Source organism: Protopterus annectens, chromosome 2.part2, assembly GCF_019279795.1.
Source record: "Protopterus annectens isolate FY-2018-M chromosome 2.part2, PAN1.0, whole genome shotgun sequence".
Classification (NCBI taxonomy): Eukaryota; Metazoa; Chordata; order Ceratodontiformes; family Protopteridae; genus Protopterus; species Protopterus annectens.
This window is the reverse complement of record NC_056730.1, coordinates 997,731,640-997,753,254: the sequence shown is the minus strand read 5'-3', so window position 1 is coordinate 997,753,254 and position 21,615 is coordinate 997,731,640.

The window sequence follows — 21,615 nt, the reverse complement described above, 5'->3', positions numbered from 1 at the left end:
ACTGCAAGTAGTATAGTTACACACAAATATCTATGTCACCTATCACATAACCATATGTATTGTCATACAAACATATGACAACAGGTGGCACACTCACTAAAAGGGATATAATTGTAAAAGTTAATTATGTTTGATTGACAAAATGACAATAAGATATATGCACCTATTGGACACCATAAGGGGGAGTAAGACTTAGTTGTATGACTAAATAACAGAGTTCTGTTGAGGAGATGTTGTTATGGGGCTACAAATGTACAGCCATACAAAACACTGCAGGTATGCTATGCAGAATGAGCACAGCAAAGGAATGTAAACAGTTAGTAAAGGCACCAAAGGTATACACATTACATAAAATAAGCTGAAGGCACAATACAGTGGTGTCATGTCATAGAAACAAAGGTGAACAGTACTGTGATACATGCAAGTGACTTTATATATCAGTGACACAAAGGTGCAATACATAGTAGTCACATGGGCAGACTGCACATTAGATTCCCTGACACAACAATGTCAAACTTATTGTGACTTCTGTGCTTTGGCAAATATGGCAAAAACATACACAATGTCAGCATGGCAGCAAACTCATATGCAAGGCAGGCAACTATGTCACCCATCTGCAGATGCCATCAAAGGAGAATGGCATAATAGAAGGACATGAGTGGAATGTCAGTAATGTTAGCAGGTGTAATGATCCACACATGCCTAATGCCATCACGTGATAATGTAGTCATGTGAGTACTGTGCATATAGCAGGTGTATGGTCAGTGACAGACTACAATTTGAGGTGTACCTAGCTGTGATATGGAAGGTCAAACAATTACTACATGTAGGTATGTATATATGCCCATGCAGAATGTATTTATTTTGTTATTTCTTCTTTTAACTGGGTTAGTCCTACTAGACTGGTAGCCTCTTTTAAAGGGAGATCTGAGGTGGTATTTATACTACTCGAGAAAATTTAGCCAAAGCATTGAGGAACTTCCCCTACTCATTGGAGCTGTTAGATGATGCTGGAGACCTCCAACAGCAGCAAAGAAGAGGCCTAATGAAAGTAGCAGCATGGAAGAGGAATGAACGCTAGAGCGAATTTTGAGCAGAAAAGTGAGAATTTGGAGAAAAAAATGCTCAACATGGAGCTTCACATTATAAACAAAGATTCTTGTGTTGTTGATGTTACAAAAGAGCAGTGCTTGGCTGTCTCCATGGAGAAGGAAGCACGCAAATATGTTAAAGGGATGCAGATAACAGAGCTAGTGGCAGGAGAGCTTGCACATGATATTCTGTTGAAAATAATTAAGCAGGATGATCCAAGTGGCAATGCTTTTGTATGATGTGGTGAGATGGCAGATAACTTTTTCAGATGTGGTGAGGATGGCAATGTGGAAAAAGAACTATGTGAAGTGGTAGCAGAGAATGCAGCAGTTAAAACTTAAACAGCAGTGACAGAAAGCAAAAATGGAAAGCAGCAACAGACTGAGAAGGTGCCTGGTTTTGTGCAGTAGATAATGCACTAACTAAAACATATGCAACAGTGACAACAGGCAATAATGGAGCAAAAATGATACTGTAATAGACAGGTATTATGCATGGGACAATTTGGTAAACTCTTCTGGGTGTAAATTTCAAGAAATTTGGTCTTTTATACATATTGAGACAGAGGCCTTTTGTGAATTAACATTTAAAACTGATTTAACTGATGTTGAAATTTAAGACAAGTATAACAGAATATATATGGGTCTACTTCTAAATTTTGAACTTTTAGAACTTCAGAAAATTTCTTATGGTTGAGACCATGAGATCAAAGTTTCAAAACTTTGAAATTTAAATAAAAAATAAAAACAATTTTTTTTTTTACATTTGCCCCCCTGCATCCCACACACCCCCTGCTAATTAAATATGCCAACTCCAAGATTGCACTCCAGTGAGTATAACATTGAATATACTGTTCCATGTTGTGTTGTGATCTAGATTTAAATGGTGTGAAGTTTCAAAACTTTGATCTTATGGTCTTGAACAAAAGAAATTTGAAGTTGTAAAAGTTCAGAATTTAGAAGTAGATCCATAACTATCTATCGATCTGTCTATCTATCTATCTATCTGTCTATCTATCTATCTATCTATCTAGATATCCATTTTATATATATAGTGACATTAGAGATGGCACGCTCAATGAATCACAATCAGAAATAGAGTCAGAGGGGGCGTGGCCAAGATGCCAAGGAGTTAGCTGCACTTTCTTGATGCTCTGCCTGAAATTATTTTTTTCTGACAGGATTTTTCTATTTTAATTCAACAAACATTGAAGAATGTTTCCACAATTACTTATCTTGATATTGTGAACAACTTCATCAAAAGAAATCTTTTTTTTTCAATTAGTTACAAACATATTACCTGTCAGAAGTTCTGCCACCAGTTACAGACTGAAACAGCTATGAGTCACTCGAAGACATCTCTACAAGATAGCACTATGAAAAAGGAACTTCAAACAATAATCATCACCATGCAATTCTTTTCTATACAGATGGATAATTTAGAGAATATTATGGAAAATATGAAGAAAGAAAGCAAAAAACAAACTGATGGCTTAAAGGAAATTATTACTACTCACTCTGACCAAATAGCAGCTATAGAAGAATCAGTAAGTGAAATAAATGGCAGGCAAATTGAAAATGACAACCAGATACACTTTTTACTAAAATAAATAACCAGTTACTAGAAAAGGTGGAAGACCTAGAGTGTAGATCTAGAAGAAACAACATTAGGATCTATGGAGTTCCAGAGACAATGGAAGGAAATAATATGATTCTCTTCCTAAATGATTGGCTGCCAAAAATACTAAACCTCTCTGAAGCTTTATCTTTCAGAATCGAGGGAGCCCACAGGAACCTGTCATATACATCTGCATCAAAACATTCAACAGCTGTGAGATCCATTGTTGTAAAATTCCTATTTACACAAGACAAAGACTTAATACTAAGAGCTGCATGGTCAGGAAGTCCAGTCCATGTCGATGGGAAAAATATAAGATTTGACAATGATTACACTTCCACTGTGATCACAAAGAGAAAAGCATGTGTCCCACTTATTAAAGACTTACAAAAAAACAACATTAAAATGCAGATAATGTTTCCAGCCAGAATCAAAATTACCCTCTCAGATGGTCAAAAATATTCAGTTCTCCTGAAAGAGCATCAGCCTTCATGAGGAAAAGCAACTTACTTGAGAAAGTAGAAGAAATGGACCTTTCTTTGCCCAGTCTAAAAAGACAAGCTGCTAATGGTAAAATAACTACAGCTGACACATCTAGTAAAAGGCTTAAGGGGAATAGTATAAAAAACATCACACTCAAAACTTATTAACAAACAATACATCTGAAAACACAGGATACAAATGGAATCATAAGGTGCAAACTTTCTACTTATTTAGTAACTATATATATATATATATATTTAAGCCTGCTTTCTTCTATACTACCTTTTACTATTTCTCAATACTGCTCTCTTTTTTTCTTACTTTCTTTTGTTTTTCATTATTTTCCTTTTATTTTGCATAACAATGTATACAGTTGCTAAGTACTTCAATATAAACAAACTAGTTTAAATATTTACTTAAAGATAAGTGCAAGCTGGAGAAGTTGTTTGACCGCAACTGAGCTACAAAATATAAGTATATTTTGATTATTTTTACAGATTACTGTTTTTATAATTTAATATATATAAAGCACTTTGTCTATTCAGAATCTTCACAAATCCTTATCTGTTTAAAAAATTTCATTTGACTCTGTAGTGCTTATTTTGTCCCACCCTCCCTCCCTGTTGGTGTCTTGCTCTTATACTTGGTGGCTTTGCAGTTGCCCGCCCCTACTGTGGCACACCTCCCAATCTAGTGTCATTAGCTCATTCTTCTTAATACAGAGAGAACATTTGATAAGGCCTTTTGTTCCTCCTTTTTCCCTTTTCAAAAAGTAAAACAAAACTTTTTTTTCTTTTTCGCCTGAACCTTCTTGTGTTCTGACTGTCCTTCTCAAACATATTGGAAATATACAGTATATTTCAGAGCATTTGTTATAACTGTATTTGCTATAACTGATTTAAATATTTTTTTTCTGGCTTTTTGAATATTTACTGCTTAGCGACTGCATCTTAGCCTGTTTATACAGCTCTGCATTCTATTTAAACTGTTTTTGTGTTGATTAACTGTTTTGCACTCTTAAAAAGTTATTTGTTGCTTAATTTTACCTGTAGGCTAACACACTCAAGTGTACTAGCGCTTAAAAGCATTTATAGCATTTACTGTCTGTTTTTCTTTGTCTCTGTAAAAAAATCTCTTGTTTTCCCACCTTACTGAACTAGAGTAGTCCAGTTTCAGAGTTGCTGATCCCTGGGCTTTGTTTTTAGTTCCTGTTACTGATCCATTGCCTTATTAGGAAGGAGGAAGTTTCTTTGCTTACCAGTGGGAGTGGGAAGCACTGAGCAGCCTTTTGTCCGAATTGGTGAAGTTTCAGCCAGAAACTAGTAGTCCATTGGTCGTTTTGGGCCAATTCCCTTTCAGCCCCTGCTATAAAACACGCTAAACACGTTTTCCAGCTTGTACCAACTCAGCACAGATCCTCGTGGTGGCCTGCAGAGTGATCCAAGCAGCAGAGAGCTAAAAGAGTGACTTTCTACCAGATATAAGTATTTTGTGGCTTTCCCACTGTTATTAAGCTAGCGACTGCATTTCTGTTTTACTGCTACTTTAAGTGATTTCTGCATTTTACACTGTTTATTGCACTTTAAGTTACTAATTGTTGCAAATTGTTTCTGTAGGCTACACACTAAATTTACAGCATTTATAGCATTTACTGTCTGTTTTCCTTATCTCTGTAATAAAACAAAAAATCTCTTGTTTTCCGCCTTACTGAACTAGAGTAGTCCAGTTTCAGAGTTGCTGATCCCTGGGCTTTGTTTATAGTTCCTGTTACTGATCCATTGCCTTATTAGGGAGGAGGGAAGTTTCTTTGCTTACCAGTGGGAGTGGGAGGCACTGAGCGGCCTTTCTGTCTGATTTGGTGAAGTTTCAGCCAGAAACTAGTAGTCCATTGGTCGTTTGGGCCAATTCTAGCTCCCTTCAGCCCCTGCTATAAAACACGCTTAAACAAGGTTAACTATTGCCATCTAAATTCCACTCTTCAAATTTTCCTTAGAACTACCTTCCTCGAGCTGTACTGCTGATCTAACCAGCATATCCTATAACTGAAAAGTTCATCTCTACTTGATTCCCAAGTAGACTATTCTCTATCTGTAAAGCCTAGCACTTACTCCTACAGTACTTGCACCTTGATAAAGCACTCTTATTATAGATAGTACCCCACCAGCCTAAAACCCACTTCCCCGGAGTCCTCTGAAAGTCTCTTTATCTACTACTATCAGTTGCTAGTGTCCTCTCCAGCTCAACTGGTGAACCTGGGAATATTGAGGCAATGTTACAATTGCCTCATGTACACAGACAATCCTCTCCTCCTCCCACAAAACACAAATGCATGCGAGAGATGCAACTATACGGCCAAACTGGAGGCTGAGCTCTCTCAACATAGGACTGGCAAGACCAGACAGGAGGAGAAGGTAACCACACACAATACATACCCAGTCACACATGGTACCATCACAACTTCAAATCATACACATATTCACACAAAGACATACTCGGAGGCTCTGATCAAAAATTTACCAAAACAGCAGAGGCCACCAAAGCAGACACCCAAACAACTACCACCTCACGACCCAACACATGCAACACATAGACCACACAGTCAGAGTGTCAAACAGTCACAGCCCTTAAGGCCAAACAAAATGCCAGACACACTTATCATTGGTGATTCCATAGTCAGACACACTGATGTCCCACTCACCAGACTGAGTAAGGAGAAGGTCACAGTAAGCTGCCTGTCGGGCGCTCAATCACGCAAGCACTCAGGTCTCTCAACAGCAGGTACAAGTACGACTCAGTCATTGTCCACGCTGGTGTCAACGACCTGAGACGACTACATGAAAGGGACATCGAGGAGCTCTCTGATTATGTAGCCCAGGCAGGTATGACCCTGACCTTGATCAGTATCCTACCTTCACCTAGAATGATGCCACAATACAGTGATAAGATGATCAGCTTTAATAATTGGCTTAAATTCTGGTGTCATTCAAAGGGGATCCAATGTCTGTCTGCCTGGGATGACATGCTGGACAAGCCACACTGCTTCCTTGCACCTGTCACCCTGGGCTTCCGGATATTGGCAAAGGCTCTTGCCACCCCCATAGTGCCTTTTTAGGCAAGGCTCAAATTCTAAACCTACCACCCTAGAACACCAAAAGGAAAAAGGGTAATGCTGCTCAATGCCAGAAGTCTCACTCTCAAGATGCACGCACTCGAGGCCCTTCTCAATATGGAGAACATCGATGTCTGTGCTGTGACAGAAACCTGGTTCAAGGCTCCTGAGAGCACCCCAGCACTAACAGGTTTCACCTCATATCATGCGTTCCTGCCCCAAAATCCGGACAACACCAAGAAAGGAGGGTGTCCATATTCATAAAGGACACCCACACCTCAAGGTTGATGCATCGGAGACCATCCAGGTGCAATTAACCATAGGCAAGACTGCTCTGCAATTTGTAGCATGTTACAGGCCACCCTCTCAAACTCAGGAACCTCACATGGCCTTCCTGAAAACATTGGAGGATAAATGTATCTCCAAACACCATCATACTAGGTGACTTCAACTACCCTAATATAGACTGGGAACACTACTCAAGCCCAAACACTCTAACCCAAAGATTCCTGGAGTTCATAAACTCAAATGCCATGGAACAACTAGTCACCATCCCCACAAGAGGAGAAAACATACTTGATCTCATCATCACGAACATGGGATCAAAATGTTCAACACCGAAGTATACCCCTCACTGGTGAGATCAGATCATAAACTAATCTCGCTGGAGGTCCTCATCCCGCCCCACCTGAAACAAAAAGACCACAGTGAAAACTTCTCAAAAGCCGATTTCACACTTCTAAAAACTAGTGTGGTCTCCTTTAAGGCCCCTGAGCCAGTGGTAAACATTACTCAAACCGCTGAATCACTTACAAATGCCTTCTACCAGCACCTACAGGACTGCATGGATCAGGCAATCCCAAACAAAACTAAGACTCTCTGTACCAAAGGCAAGCGTCCAGTCTGGTGGACCCCAGCCATAAACAAGCTCTACAACAAAGGAGGAAGCTACTACAAGATAGAGCAAAATCCTTGAAAGGTAAGACACCTTTGATCATTATAAGTAAAAACTAAGAGCTCTCATAAAATCATCCAAGGCAAATTTTGAGAGAAAAATCGCCAAGGACTCTAAAGACAATCATAAGGCCTTCTTTAGCTATGTTAGAAACCTAGGAGGAAACTCCCAGATATGCTCAGAATTAGTTCAAAATGATGTGAAAATTACTGAACCTACACACATTGCTAACATACTGGCTGACAGGTTCAGTGCAAACTTCTCCCCCTCCCCAAAAGGAGATATCTATTCCAGAGGATTGTAGCCCCCAAACATCTCCGGTGAGAACTGCCCTCACTAAGGCAAAAACATAACATCCATGGGACGGATGGTGTCCCCGGCTGTGTGCTTCATGAACTCAATGAGGAATTAAACCCACAGTTAGGACAGCTGTTTAATCTTAGCCTCACCTCAGGATGTCCCACTTCATAAGGCGGTGCCTCCACAGACCCTGGAAAATTAGCTTGACAAGCCTTATCTGCAAAGCCATGGAGAGGATCATAATGGAACTCATAAATAAAGACATAGGGAACTTGCAGACTTTGGATCCAACCCAGTTTGGCTTTGTCAAAGGCAGATCCTACCTCTTAAACTTGGTTGACTTTTCGAGACAGTCACCAAGGCCATTGATGAGGAAAGGCAGTCCATACAGCCTACCTCGACCTGGCAAAGGCCTTCGACACAATACCCCACTCAGGTATCATCGAAAAACTCATCAGCTTGAATGTAAACCCATACATCACAAGATGGGTTGCAAACTGGCTAAGTGACAGAACCCACAGGGTCAGAGTTGCTGGAGCCATGTCAGACTCAAAGCCTGTCACAAGTGGTGTCCAGTCCTGGGTCCACTCTTGTTCGGCATCTACTTTTCTGAAGTACAAGCAAACACAGGAGGTTATGGCTGACAAAGTTTGCAGATGACTGCAAACTGAAACCATAGAAAACACATCTGACACAGATATCCTCCAGAAGGGCCTCACAGAAATGGATAACTGGTGCCAGAGCCATGGCCTGAAGTTAAAATGCATAGTCAGGTGGCAATCCACTGAGCACAGAAAAGTCATTAGGGATCTGGGGACCCAAGTTGACAGTAGCCTTCGTTTGACACTCATGTTGCTAAAGTAGTTAGGAAAACCTTCTATATACCCACCTGATCATGAAGGGATTTACATCTAGATCAAGGGAGGTCATCGTCCCCTGTACTCATCACTCATTAGACCTATGATTGAGTACAATGCCCGTATCTGACCAGACACCTGCTGCAGCTTGAAAGGCCCCAAAGTTCCTCACCAAAAGGATAAAGGGTCTCAAAAATATGTCTTATGCTGCCCGACTGAAAGAACTCCAGCTCTATTCAGTCTCATACCGTTGCTCAGAGGTGACCTGTGACATATACAAACCCAGATTTGATGAATATGCTTCACCTCAAAAATCTAGATCCCTCAGAACCACAAGGGCAGGAGACTTAAACCTTGACACGGTTATAAATAGAACGTGCTGGAGGGACAGATTCATCACCCAGAGACTCCTATGCTGTGGAACAAAATCCTGGCCTTGTTCAAGAGGAATCTTGACCAATGGATGGATTACTTCAGTGTCACTGCTTGACAGAGGCACAGAAAAATGATAGGCATAGTTTTATTCAAGGCTAGGCTTATAAATGCCCTTGGGCAGATAGCCTAGTATGAACCTATGAACCTATGAACCTATGAACCTTACAGCAAACATTCATTATGCAGGCTATGCATTACATCAATGGTAACATAACATTGCTACCCAGCACCTACTGATTCTTTTTTTCCTCCTCTCTTTCCTATCTATTAATCTCACAGACACAGTCAGCAAATGACAATAGCCATCAAACAACAGCTTCACACAGTATGCAAGTGATTCACATTACTTCCATTTAAACTTATTACAATTAACACACTATACTCATCATATAAACTTATAATAAGATTTCTACACAAAGTATACATCTGCTGTGACCATACAAACATTCTTCACAGACTTTTGGCTCTATAAATTAATATGAGATACATAGCAGAACGTTTTTATTTAATATGTAAATAATGCTAATTTTATATTAAAAAAGTATATTAAAGCTGAGTGAAGTGGAAGGGGAAACAGGGCTTTGCAATGTGCAAATGTACTGTTCAAAAAGAAGTATTTTAAACATTTTACTCTATGATTTACTTACTGCAGTGGTGGTGCTGCGGTAGCGTTGTCGCCTCACAGTTAGAAGTTGCCCGTTCGATTCTCAGAACGTCTTCTGTATGGCGACATGCGTGAATGGGCATTACTTCGTTGAAGGTTGTGTGTTAGGCCTGGCAAGCCAGCACGTAAAAATCTACTGCCAATCATTAGCAGACCGGAGTTCCGCTGTGGCGACCCCTAACCAGGAAAAGCTGAAAGACACAACAACAACTGTATGATTTATTTAACTCTCTCTGCCTGTTTTTTTTTTTTTTTTTGTTATGCTTGAGTGCCATACAACATTCTTGAGCAGAATCTATTTGTTTAAATTTACTTCATGTTGTATTTTGCTGCCAAAAAATCAAAAAGCTTCAAAATAACTCTTTCTCAAGCCTAGAACACTTCCTGCTTGTTTGTAAACTGATTACATCACTGTAACAGCGTGAATATACATGCAGTGTGACCTTTGACCACTCAGCATGCTCAGATGGTGTTATCTGAGGAGAATAAGGAAGTTAATGCCACAGAATTGCTGAGAACAAAAGGACTATTAAGAAATGAAAGAATTTGCTTTAAGTAAGTGCTAAATGCTGCGCATTGTTATATAAACATTTTTTAATGGTAAATGATATTTTGGCTTTGATAAAATGCATATTCAGTGTTTTAATTACTTGCAACAGTGCAGATATTTAAACAAGCTTTTAAATGAAGGTCACAGATAGGTTTGCAGAAAGGCTTCTATGCATTCAGTTAATGAAAATATTTAGCATACAGACATCATTTTTGTTTTATTTGTCTGTTTTTCTCCTTTTTGGTTATGATAATTATTATGCTTTCATCAGTTTAACTGACTTATTTATGTCCCCAGTTTCATGAAAGTAAGATATGTATGCTTTTAAAAGACCAAGGTTCTTATTTAACTACAATCTGGAAAAAAAAGTACCAGCTCTCATAAATTTACAGAGAGTCACTTACCAGTTTCTAGATACCTGTTTTGTTATCTATCTTTAATAACTAACCTTTTTGAATATAGCTTATTCTAAGATACATATGCATAGATCAGTAATCATGAACTTTGGTATACATTTGTAGTTCATATGCATTGTTCTATCTAGGTATACATGTAGAGCTCTATATGACTAACATGCAACCACCCTTAAAATATGTACCTAGATATGTGAACTCTTTCCATTTTGTTGTGATCACCCTTGCACATGTATTGAGACATTTTTATTGCTAACAGCAATTTTGTAACCCCATTACATTATGTTTGCATAACAATATATAGCAGTATTCAAACCTACTTTGTGTATCTATAGCATTTGCTGTTCAACTGTTCCATATTACTATGTTGTCTGTGCCATTTATACATGTACATGTTTATAGTTGTCCCTATCCTAATATGTACACAAGTCAGATATTAATAATTTCTTCATTTGTTATTGCCAGGACTTGCAATACCTGTTCTTATTAATTTACAGAGAGAGTTACTTGCTAGTTTTTGGATAGCTATTGTGCTCTCTAGTTTAAATCTTAATACCTTTTACTTAAAATTATTGATAGTTCCATGTTTTTTATTAGCTCTATCTAGAAAACTTTTTAGACTCATAGCTAAACATAAGCTACTTAAAGGCATTACTATTTTCCTACTCCGGTAACAATAGACTAGGTCTTTTGTTTTAAAATTACTCTCTGATTTGGTTGTAGAAAGATAATTATTTCTAATATACATAATTATCACAAATAATGTATTAACTTTAATTTCACACACTTTGATATTTCACTACTCAAATCAGTAACAATTCTAAGGAGTAGCCTTTTATTTTTCTCACTTCTTATTACATTCTATACAATTATTGTAATGGCAGTAACACAGAACAGATGTAGATTACTGTTCTTAGGATGGATGAAGGTGGTTTTGAGGAACTTCTCATTAAATCAAGAATTAAATATTCCATGTTTAGACTTGTAAATAGTTTTAAATGTTTTACAGTTATACTCACTGTTCATGTTATGTTCATAACAGGATCTTTACTATCGAACACAATCTATAGGAATGTTTTCATATAAATGTTTGTCCTTAAGTGTAAATGGACTCAACAATCCTATAAAGACAGGACGCTTAACCAAATATTTGAAAACTAAGAAAGTAGATATTGCATTCTTGCAAGAAACTCATATAATAAAATAAGATTTGAATAGGGTGTCTTTTAATGGCTACTCTATACTTGCAGAATCTCATTTTCAGACCAAAAGAAGAGGCACCATAATATTGTGGAGGAAAGCACTACCAGTACTTAAAATAATTGACAAGTATCCAGACAAAAATAGCATGTTCTGCTTAATTATTCTAGAAATAAATAAAAAACTAATCACATTAGTCAATACTTATTGGATACCTGGTGTTGGTGCTGCAACAGCGAATAAATATCTTGACTTACTTGCAATCGAATCTAAGGGAGAAATAATATATGCAGGTGATTTTAACTGTATTCTCTCCAGAAGAGACACTATTAAATGTGATAAGTTTAAGATATCTGCACCTGCCAAAAGATTGAACAACTTCATCAATAATTCAAATATAAGAGATATTTATGAAAAAATAGAACCCGATTCCCTAAAATACACACATTACTCATACAGATTCGGTACACAAACTACCATCGATAAGGTATTGCTTATAGATTAGTTATTGTCAAAAATTCAGGAAGTTTTCATTAGCTCCTGTCCAATGTCTGATCACAATGCTATTTTCTTTAAAATCTACATGAAATATAATCATCTAGTATATTGGCAAAGAATACAAGCATAGATTGTTAAGATAACTGGGTTTAAGGAATAGTTACTGAAAGAAATCAAAATATTTCTAGACATAAATGACAATGATAGTACTTCTAAAGTTTTTGCCTGGGATACACTGAACTCTTACATTTTTGGTAAAATCAAAACCTGGTACCTAAACAAACAAAAGGAATTGGAAAGTACACTATCAAGAATGCAATCAAAAATTGATGAATTAAAAAGAGATCTAAATAATAAAGACATAAACACAAATACAGAACCGAAACAATTAAACCTTGATTACATGGAAATTCTTAATCAAAAAGTGGCAATAGAAAGAATCAAATTACAGTTTTACTCCTAACGCAAAAAATATGCATAGATTATCTGTGAAATCAAAAAACTTAACAAATGTTGAACATATAAGAGAAATTGTTGATGAAACTAAAAATAAGACTAAAATTGTAACAGATTTAGAAGATATTCTTGAAACTTTCAGAAAACATCACAAAATAATAAATAACACAAATCCAAATATTAATAACAATGTCCCAAAAGATAACATCTGATGTTGTAAATCTTTGTTCATTAATTACTATTAGGACTTTGGTTATGTCCTCAGAAGCGATATGGCCATTTTCAATCTCGCACCAGCCAAAAACTCTCAGCTAAGACCTACCCATAATGCCCCTCACCTAGTTACTCCTGATCTCATTTGCCGCATTCCGAGTCAGACGTGCTAGCCATATCTTTCAAAGCTAAGTAGAAAATTTGTCATTTTTAAGATAGTTTTTCTTCAAAATTTTTATTTTTCAGTCAATTTAGACTTTTCTCACTGTCGCCTATTACCTAATTCCATTCCCTACCCTATACCTTGGCAATTTAATTTCTACCATTATTGGTACTGTCCCTCTCTCCTGCCTTTGACAGACCCTTCCTTACCACTTGTGGTATTTTTTAAATACCATTGTTGGTATTCTCTCACCTTTTTCTTCCCCTTATTTTGTTTTTCTATAGGATAGCCTTGTTGACTTGCTATGTCAGACAAAGCTAAGTTGGGGTTTAAACAGTGTGACAAGTGTGGGCGTAAGATACCTAACTCAATACACATGCTATTACTACTGTAATAATAATACTATTATTGTCTACTGTTTGGGTGTGGATCATATTAAAGCTGACTGTGACATTTGTGCTAGTTTTAGTAATCATACACTAGCAGAACATAAAATAAGCTTATTTTAAAAAGTTTAATCAAGACACCTTTTTTGGAGGCTCTATCTGGGTCAGAGGTCTCACCCCCTCCAAAGACCAAAAACATAAGGAAAAATGGAGTCACACAGTTCCTGAATCGCTGTCAGTTACAGAACTGAGTCAGCTCCGTGCTTCGCTGGTGCAGACCTCCTCAGCACCAAGTTCTGTATCTTCTCCCTCGGTGCTGTCCAAGATTTTCACATCTATTTCGGTTCCAACCTTGGCATCACTGACTTTGGTGCCATCCTTGGATCCGACATTGGCTACGATGTCTGTACCTGCTTTGGCACCATCCCTGGCCACGGTGCAGACAGTTTCTTCTGCTTCATCAGCTCCAAAGCTCGAATATCTGCCAAGGACAAGATACTTCCCAACGTACAACCCTTTTTTGGGGCAGAGGTTTAGCGCCTTACTAGAAAGACCTAATTCTCCTTCAGCAGCTTCCTTTAGATCCACTAGGAATTTTTCTGAATTAGATCTAGTGCAGGTTGAGAACCAGCTTCTGGCAGCTAGGGGATTACTCATTCCAGCTAGACCTTCCATCCCTCTTGGTTTGAAATCTTTTACTACACCTGTTTATCCTCCCCTGGACTCTACCCATATCCCAGAGATCTCGGTACCAATGTTCACTCTGGTGCATACTGTCTCAGCTCCAATAGCAGTTTTTTCCCTGTCGGCACCGACCACCCTTGTTGCATCAGCTCCGGTAGAGCTGATACTCTCTCAGAGTAGTGCTTGGACCGTCTGTACCTTGGTATCTAGCTCAGCACCTATTTTCTCACTGGTGCTATCTTTGTCCACAGCTCTGATGGCTTCCAGTCCTCTCGGAGCTCCTCACCTGGAGGTGGGCTCCTCAGGGCAGGGTGTGACCTTGGTTCTGAGGTTGTCCTTCCCAGCTCTGGCCTCTCATCCCTCCTTGGGTGGGCCTGCTTTCCAGGTGATGGAGAGGGTCCTTGACTCTGCAGGCTCGCAGTCAGCACCAATGACATTAGTATCAGAATCTCCCCCTTGCATGCACCTCTCCCAACCCTCTATTTCAGGACCCCATGCACGAGAGTCACAAGATCCCCCTTTGAAGGGAACCCTTTCTCTGGAGCCCTTCTCAGAAGATCCCACTGGGGAGCCACACTGGAAGAAATGGTGCAAGAGGAAGCACCTTGATTCCCTGGAGGAATCTATCACTGAAGACACTCATTGTGATGAGGCGGAAGGGTCCCCATGTTCTCCCCAGATGACATCTTATTGTGAGACATTCTTGAAATCCTCAAGCAGCAGGGAGACTGGAAGTCCTCTAACCCTTCTTCTGAGGAATCTGTGTTCTTGCAGGCCTTCCGTGCCTAGCCATCTACATCCTGGGTGACCCCACTGGCAGATGACCTTATTAAGCTCATAGTGCAGTGTGCCTGGAAGGCCCCAGACAACATAGAACCTGTCCCCTGGAGGCCAGACAAATTTTTTTCTACACCTGAAGACCAGCCCCATTGGTCCAAGCAGTTGACAGTTAATTCTATGGTTGTGGCAGTGGCCACCAGGAGGGAACTGGCAGAAGATAGTTCCACTGCCCATCCTCCTAACGGGGAGTCCTGGACCATGGACAGACTAGGGAAGCGGACCTATGCTTTAGCAACCTTCGCCATTCAGTCGCTGAACTATCTTGTACACTTTCCTCACCTCCATAGAGATGTAATTTCCAAAATGTGTTCCTCTTTGGTGGGGGCACTGCCTGATGAGGTGCGTGACACTGTCACCTCACAGCTAGCTACCCTTGAATCCATCTCAAACTCCTCAATGCATTTGATATCTCACACCACCAAGGGGGCAGCTCAAGCTGCTGCATCAGGCATTGTCATGAGATGTAATGCTTGGATGTGGTTGTGTGACTTCACAGACCCCTTTAAATCTTCCTTCATCAATCCACCTGTTGACGAATCTGCACTTTTTTGACCCAAAGTACGAGACACACTTGCATATAGTGAGAAAGTTGGAAAGACCTTGTCTGCTGTGGACATATGCTTTTCCAATTCCCAGAGGTCCTAGTCCAGGAAACAGAAGGGAGGAAAAATGTGGTTCAAGAAATCCCAAGGATCTTTTCGTGACACTCATGGTGAACAATGCCCCTTTCAGGGTAGAGGGGGTCTGCATAACCAGTGTGCTAGAGATTCTTTCTCTGGCAGACCCTACCAGTGCTCCTGACCAGCAGCCCAATTGCTTTCTTCTGGAAGCAGTAGGGGGTCATTTTTCTCTACACCTATCAGCCTGGCATCTTATTACTACTGATGTTTGGGTGCAGAGAATAATATCCAGAGGCTACCAAATATCATTCAATTTAATTCCCAGACCCGTCAAATGAATCCCCGATGTACCACCCAATCAGAGGGAATTAGCAGCCTTAGAAATAGAAAAGCTGCTAAGAAAAAGAGTCATCCAGCCAGTCCCACCAGACCAGACAGGATCTGGGTTTTACTCGAGGTTCTTTTTAGTGCCAAAAAAGACAAGACAGGGGACTGGAGACCAATCCTGGATTTCAGCCTACTGAACAAATTAAAACCAAGAAGTAGTAGGAGCCATTTACCAAAAACTACAAACTAAAAACCTGGACCTTTTGTTTTAAGTTCATATTGAACAAATTTTTCAAACCTCAAAAATTCCAGATTGTCATGGTGCAGTCCATTCTTCCCTTTCTAGGAAGGGACAACTGGATGCGGTCTATAGACTTCCAGAATGCATGCTACCACATAAAGATGGATCACCACTACCGGAGGTTTCTCCAGTTCCGGCTGGGAGCCAACCACTACCAGTTCAGGGTGCTGCCATTCAGTCTCTCTACAGCCTCCCAGAGTGTTCACCAAATGTATGGCAGTAGTGGTAGCTCATCTTCGACTACAAGGATTCCAGGTGTTTCCGTATCTAGATGATTGGCTCCTTACCGCTCCAACCAGGAATCTCCTAGTCTGTAGCCTCTCTTACACTCAAGGTCTCACTCTCTGCTTGAGGATTACGATAAACAAGGACAAATCTCAAATGTCCCCAGTGAAGACACTGGAATTTATTGGAGTGGTCTTCGACACACCATCCTGTCTAGCTTCTCTCACCCCTCACAGGCTTTCAAAAATAAGATACCAAATCCAAGACCTTCTTCCTCAGACCTATGTACCAGCATGTCTTGTACTGCAACTCTTAGGCTCCATGGCTACTGCCATTATGTTAGTACCACTGGTGAGGCTGCACATGAGAATCATGCAGTGGCTTCTTTCCACACAATGGTCGTTTCTTACTTACCCACTCGACCACATGATACATCTTACAAACCATTGCCAAAAAGAAATGCTATGGTGGATGAAGCCACAAATGAATCTTTGGTGTCGACCATTCTGTGTTTCCCAACCCATGGCCACGGTGACCACAGATGCTTCCCTGTTAGGGTGGGGGGGGGTATTTCCAGGGAAAGACAGTCCAAGGCACCTGGTCCCCCATGGAGGCCAATTTGCACATAAATGTCCTGGAACTGAGGGAAGTTCTCTTAGCGTTGCAAGTGTTCCATGTATCCCTACCCTCTGGGACCATTGCAATTCAGTCAGACAACATGTCAGTCATCTGGTATATAAACAAGCAAGGTGGAACCAGGTCTTACCCCCTGTGTCGGGAAGCCATGAGGATTTAACACTGGGTGATAGCTTCCAACTGCTTTCTTATAGCAATGCACATTCCCGGGAGTTCCAACCTCATTGTGGACAATCTGAGCAGGAACATCATGATGCCTCATGAGTGGTCCCTCAACACTGTAAAAGTGGATCAGATCTTCCAACACTGGGGCAAGCCTTGCTGCGATCTGTTTGCTTCCCCCCTAAACTACAAATGCAGAAGCTACTTTGCCCTGATCCCCCCTAGGGGGAACCCCTGAGGGATACACTAACTCATGATTGGCCCCCAGGTCTTCTGTATGCCTTTCCCCCATTTCCCCTCATTTCAAAATTTCTCCAGAAAACTCAGAGGTTGAGAAACAAAGTGATCCTCTTTGCCCCTTACTGGCCCCGTCAAGTTTGGTTCCCGTTTCTATGGCCTCATGTGATTCACAGCTTGTGGATCCTGGATCATTGCCAAGACTTGTTGTCTCATCTTCAGGGACTGATTCATCCAAACATTCACAGTCTGAAGCTCACAGCTTGGTTCCTCCACTTCCAATGATTGCCAGGCTGCCTGACATCCCCTCTCCTGTTTTTGAAATTCTTCTGGCTTCACACAAACCTTCCAACAGGAAAGTTTATTCTAGTAAGTGGACTAGGTTTCTATTTGGGCCAAAGATCAGAACTTAGACCCTTTCTCTATGCCTATTCAAAAGATCCTATAATACCTAACTACTCTTTTACATGCAGGAGCCTCAGCATCGACGATCACTGTACATTTAGCAGCTATCGCCAATTTTCATAATGGACTTGATAATTCTTTGATTATGTCACACCACCTATGCAAGACATTTTTGAAGGAATATTACATGTTAAACCTCTGGTCAAGCCTCCCTTAAAACCTGGGACTTCACTTTGGTACATCAGTCACTCACAGTTCCTCCTTTTGAGCCCTTTGATTCATGTGATTTAAAATTTTTGTCATGGAAAACCTTACTTCTAGTAGCACTTACCTCAGTGATAAGAGTATCTGTGCTGCAGGCCTTGAGTGTCAAGATACCTTACTTGATCTTCCACATGGATAGGGTGTTCCTTTGTACTGACCCTTCTTTCTTGCCCAAGGTCATTTCTCTTTAATCCATCAACCAATCTATTGACCTGCTAGTTTTCTTCCCTCAGCATTCTAATAGAGGAGAGTACCTTTTGTACACCCTTGAAGTACATTGGCAACTTCGTTATTTGGACAGGACTAAATCTTTCAGGAAAACAGATCAATTATTTGTGGACTTTGCAGGGTTCAGATTGGATAAACCTGTTTCCAAAGTAACTTTATCCTCCTGGCTTAGAAACATCATTACCTTTATCTACCAACAGAATAAGCTACCCTTACCTTCCAGAATAAAGGCTCATTGTACCAGATCTATGGCTACTTCCATAGCATTTCATTCCAGAGCCTCTATGGATGATATCTGCACAGCAGCCATTTGGGCAAGACCTCATACATTTATCTCTCATTACAAATTGGATTTGGCCTCCATGGGAATGAGCATCTTTTGGTTCTATGCTGCTCAGGTATATCCTTCCTTATGGCCACCAAGGACTCAAGTAGCTGGGGACTCAGTCCTAATAGTAACTAATGAACAAAGATTTACAACATCAAATAAAGAAGTTATGTCTTACCATAACATTCCATCTGTGTTGTAGATCTTTGTTCATTCATTACTTCCCACCCTTCTTCCCACTGCCTGCACTCCTGGTGGACTTTAGGAACTCCTGGTTAGGGTATTTGCTCAGACAGAGCCTTCCACTATTTTTTTATTACTACATCTATTGTACAGGGGTGGGCAAACTCAATCTGGAGTAACTAGGAGAGGGGCATTATAGGTAGGTCTTAGCTGAGAGTTTTTGGCTGGCGCGTGCTTGGAAACAGCCATATCAGTTCCAAGGATGGAACAGAAGTCCTAATAGTAATGAATGAACAAAGATCTACAACACAGATGGGACATTATTATAAGACATAACTTCTTTTTCTTAAATGAGAACATAGGCAACAAACTATCAATAGAACAGAATACCAAACTTCTCAAATCAATAACATTAAGTGAACTAAAAGAGAGGATTCAAAGCCTTAAGAACAATAAAGCCCAAGGATTAGATGGATTAATAGGAGAAATTTATAAAGTACTCACAGATGATACATTAAATATACTTTTACAAGCTTTGGATGAATTCAGAAAAAAGACAAGCTCATTCCCTTCCTGAAAATATGCCATTTTTTCCCCTATCTTAAAACAGGACAAAGACCCCAAAGTAGTAACTTTGTATTGCCCCATTTCACTATTAAACATGGACTATAAAATTTGTACATCAATATTAGCTAACAGATTAAATCAACTGATGCCTAATATAATAGGTGATGATTAAACAGGCTTCATCCTAAATAGAAGAGTACAAGACAATGTTATTAGGCTCCTTTCCTTAGTAGATCATGATAACAGGAAAACAAAATAACTATCAATTATTAGCCTAGACTTAAACAAGGCTTTTGACTCTATAAATTGGTCCTATTTATTTAAAGTATTAGAAGTATGTAACTTCTCCCTGGACTTTATCGATATAATAAATAGATTATATGTTAACTCAATATCATACATCAAAATTGGCACTTTTTTATCAGGTCCGCTCAACATCCTAAAAGGCACTAAACAAGGCTGCTTACTCTTCCCCTTATTATTTGCCCTATCAGTAGAACCTCTAGCTAACTTCATAACAGCAAATTTTAATATTAGGGGGTTTTCTGTTAGTCCAAGCTACATTTCTAAAATACAACTTTTTGCGGATGATGTCATGCCAACAATTGGAAATATAGATTCCTTTATAGATTATATAACAAAATATCTGCAAGTTTTTGAAGTGGTTTCAGGCCTAAGCTTTAATCACACCAAACAGAAACATTATTAATAAATAAAAAAGTAAACACTTTACTAAGAAAACACAATTTTAACTGGGCAAATGACACCATTAAGTACTTAGGAATATACATAAAGTCAAACTGGAATAATACTTTAAAAACAAATTACAAATACCTATTATGCACAGTTAAGGAATTTTTAAATAGATGGAATAAAATGTATTTCATGATAGAAGAAAGACTGTCATTAATAAAAATGATCATATTACCCAAAATTTTGTTTTACTTCCAAACTTTAATTGCCTTCCCATCCAAAAAGTCAATGAAGTAACTAAATTCTATGTTAATAAAATTCTATGTTAATAAATTTCCTATGGTTTCCTCAAAAGCCAAGAATCAGCCATGCTTGGCACTACAGAAGCTGGAAAGATGGGGAATAGCATTCCCAAATTTAGAACTTTATCCAGAATCGACCAGACTTAATGTGATGAGCCAATGATTACACTCCAAATATAGTTCTAATTGGAAAAACCTCAACACAAATATTGACAATAATATGTTCTCAGAAATTAAAAAAATCTTCCTTGTTGTCAAAGAACATTTCTACAATGCCAGTAAGAATAAAAAAAAATATTTTCACTAATTATATATTAGATAATTTTAAAAAGATAATAAACAAAAATCATATGACAAAAAGCTTAATATTTTTAATATTTCCCATAGCATACATGAAGACATGTCTGGACTTTTTCAACGTATCTAAAATAAAAGTAATGGAAGAAAATGGCTTAGTTTTCTGGCACCAGTTTCTCTGCAATAATAATATTCACGAACCATGTTCTCTTATGGCCAGGTTAACATAAAGCACAACAACTGCTTGAACATACAAATATTTAGAGAGAATACATAGTTAATGAATTCAAAATATGTCATATCACCAGCATTACACATTTACCTAAAATACTTTCTCTTCTTTGTGAAATAAACATTTTGCATGGTAATAATATTCTATCATTGTCAAGTATATATAAATCTTTAAGAAACAATATGCAAATCCCAGAGGACTCCTTATGGAATTTCACAGAGAGAATAAACAAATCCATTTTTTCAGATAGTGATAAAGAATTAGTACTTAAATCAATTAGTAGCACAATGCCATCCCCTTCTTGGAAAATCTTCACTTGGAAATACATCCATAGGAGCTTTATTACCCCACATAGGATGGACTTGATATCAAAAATAGTCTTAATAAATGTTGGAGATGTGTGGAAATACTTTGTGCAGATTGGGTACACATGTTTCTTACATGTAAAATAGTAACTCCATTCTGGATAGAGTTCAGAAATTTCATAAAAGCATTGTGGTCGGACAAGTGTGAAGTATCTGACTCATTATTACTGTTTAATGCACTGGTACCAACACATATCCCCAAAATACAGGTGCACCTTTTTTGGTCCTTGCTTGCAATTGGAAGAAAAATCATTACTTCAAATTGGAAGTGTAAAAAAATCCTATCATTTACAGATCTTTTACTATTAGCTAAACTTGTATGTAATAG